Here is a 3,458-nt window from a genome sequence, read left to right on the forward strand (position 1 = left end):
CTATCAACTCGTCTGATGAAGACCAATTTGGGCCCTTCTCTATCCAGGAGGTAAGCCGCATTGGAGCTCCGGACTTGAATTCGGGAGCCGCAGCCCAGGTGGCGTCGCGGGGCTGTGTGATATAGAACCACCGTTTCTGCCACTCCTTAACAGTCTCCACAAAAGTACCTTTGGGCCATGTGACATTGGGCATCTTGCTCACCATGGCTCCTCCGCACTCCGCGTGTAGGCCATCCACCACCTTCGGCTTCGCGTTGAAGATCTTGAGCCACAGTCCGAAGTGGGGTTGGATGCGAAGGAAAGCCTCGCACACGACAAAGAATGCCGAGATGTTGAGGAAAGAGTTTGGAGCTAGATCATGGAAATCTAGCCCGTAGTAAAACATCAGTCCGCGGATGAAAGGGTGGAGTGGAAACCATAACCCGCGGACGAAATGAGGGATGAACACCACCCTCTTGTTGGGCTTCGGTGTGGGGATGACTTGCCCCTTTGCCAGAAGACGATGGGCGATTTCCTTCGCCAGATACCCGACCGCCCGAAGCTCGATGATGTCCTTCTCCTTGACAGAGGAGGCCATCCACTTGCCTTGTCCTCCAGATCCGGACATGGCTGAGTGCTTGCTTGAGGCGGAAATGATGAGAACTTGGGCGCTGGAGCTCGAGAATCAAAGGGCAGAGGAAGAGAGAAGGCGTGGGTGAAGAAAGGGAATCCTTATCCCCTTATAAAGGCAGTGAATATCGAACGCCTCCCCACTCGCCTTAAAACTCGCCTATTCCCAAGGGTTGTGCAAACGGCACGGATTGATTACCCATGCCCATATTGATGAGAATCCCGCAATAAGGGGACACGATCTCTGCTTTGAAAAGACGTGCCAATGGAAACCGCATCTCGAAACGCGGAACGGCAGACGAAAACGGTTCGAAATAATGACCGGGCAGACATGATGTCATCTAGCAAAAAGTTGTCAGCGGATGGGACTCGTGAAATATTATACTCTCTACGGCTGTGTGTGTGGTACTTGTGTTGCAGATCCAGACACGTTCGTTGTGTCCGAAGACAATCTTGGAGTATTCGAAAAGGGGAACCCGTCTTGCAATGCCGAAGACAATCTGCGCGCCGGACACCTCATCATTGAAGCCTGGTTCAGGGGCTACTGAGGGAGTCCTGGACTAAGGGCTCCTCGGGCGTCCGACCTGTTGGACATGGGCCGGACTAATGGGCTGTGAAGATACAAGACCGAAGACTCTCTCCTGTGTCCGGATGGGACTCTCCTTGGCATCAAAGGCAAGCTTGGCGACCAAATATGAAGATTCCTTTCTCTATAACCGACTTTGTACAACCCTAATCCCCTCCGGTGTCTATATAAATCGGAGGGCTTAGTCCGGAAATAGATACAGTCATACAAGCTAGACTTCTAGGTTTTTAGCCATTGCGATCTCGTGGTAGATCAACTCTTGTAATATTCATATTCATCAAGATCAATCAAGCAGGAAGTAGGGTATTACCTCCATAGAGAAGGCCCGAACCTGGGTAAACATTGTGTCCCTATCTCCTGTTACCATCGACCTAAGACTCATAGTTCGGGACCCCTACCCGAGATCCACCGGTTTTGACACCGACACCACTCTTATTGATAATATTGCAGTTCTACCCTCAGTTTGTCTAGTAGGCCTCTCCCACCATCTTCGAGGAGCAACTCCATCACCCATCCAGCACTCTACCCCTTTCCCTCCCCCTCTCTCTTTCCTCTCTCTCTCTCTCTCTCTGTCCCAACCTATTTCCCGCCCTTCAGTTTTGTATGGATGTCGACTGATCTCCCTCAAGACATAGCTGGTTCTCTCCTTCTCAACACATATACGAGTCGTTTTACCTCTCTAGTTAGGCCTCTGCCTCCCCCCTCCTCCCCCCACACACACCGATACATCGAGCGCTCTAGTCATGTCTCCCTGCCACACACAAACTTGCCCTGTGCCCTCCGACATTCCGGTAGGTCAGTCGCCCTATATCTTTGACTTGCATACACACAATTTCGATGGCTCTCTTCATCAATCTCACACCCACCCACTTGATCCTCTCTTCGACTCTATCGATATCTATGACCCCTCCCTCTCTTCTGGTGGATCGCCTCCTCTATATATGATACCGATAGGCCTCTATTTCACACACATTGCATGTGTCAAATTTTTGTGTGAGATGTCATCGACACATATTCCCACAAATACATTGACAAAATCACCCCCCAAAGAAAAAACATTCATGAACGCACACGCCATCTGTCTAGGTTTGTATCTCTCTCACACACACCCACGTAGGTGGGGGACGTGCATGAAGAGAAGAGGTGCACGCACGGCGCACGTACTCCTGTCTCTTTCCCAACCACACCCGCGCGGGTACACGGTGGAGCTCATTTCTGTACGAAAAGGCAGCCCACGTGGTAATTTGACATGTGTACTAGTTGTCCACTTGATGGAGGATCATCTACCAGGGGTGAACAAACAAATTGCGACTTGACACGTTATGTTAAAAAAGAGGCAAACCACGTGGGGCCTACCTTAGAGGCAATGCTCTATACACTCGGGATGCTCTGTGCGTATTACTTTTGATGTGTCCCGTCAACTCGCAGAACAAGGAGAAGCTTGCTTAGTAAGCCATCTCCCCCGCCCACGGGCGCGGTGGCTCACAGGATGAGGTGAAGCTTGCTTACTACGCCTACGCCCGCTCCCTCGCCCACGCGCGCGGTGGCTTGCAGGACGAGGATAAAATTTTACTACTCCCTCCGTTTACTCCTCGTCCCTACCTTGGTTAGAGAGATTATCATATTGTTTGGAATATATGTCCTTTAGTAGATTTCAATATGAACTTGTAACATCCCAAATTTTCAATTTGGAATATTATACATTAGATCATCATGCATAACATATTTTATTGCATTTTTTTGTGATCCTAGAAATTCTACGCAACTCAAGGACCCACGGAGAGAGTTGGGGATTTCGTTATTTTCATATTTGGGTTTGTCAAATTTTGAAAATAGGATCATTTGTTTTAATTATTTTCTCTCCGAAAATATTTCATATCAATTATATGAGAGGGGATAATATGACTTCTCCAAAAATAATGAAATATTGGAGGAAAGTATTAAAAACAAATATTTTATTTCATTTGGATTTTATTTGATTTTATTTGAATTAGGAAAAAATATGCATTTTTCAAAATTGCATTTTAGGCCCAAATAAATGTTCATCTTGTCCGGTTTATTTTTAGAGGACGGGGAAAATTTATTTCGGGATTTTTGGAGTCCGTTTAGTATTTCTTTTCTTTCTTTTTCTACACGTCCGATTTAAAAAAAATGAACCGACCTACCGGGCCGTGTCCGGCTAGGACTCTGGCCCGGCCGGCCTTTATAAGCCGCGAGGCCGCCCTGCCAGCCCAAGCCGCCCGCCCCGTGAAACCCTAGCACC

Source organism: Triticum aestivum, chromosome 2D (genome assembly GCF_018294505.1).
Source record: "Triticum aestivum cultivar Chinese Spring chromosome 2D, IWGSC CS RefSeq v2.1, whole genome shotgun sequence".
NCBI lineage: Eukaryota > Viridiplantae > Streptophyta > Magnoliopsida > Poales > Poaceae > Triticum > Triticum aestivum.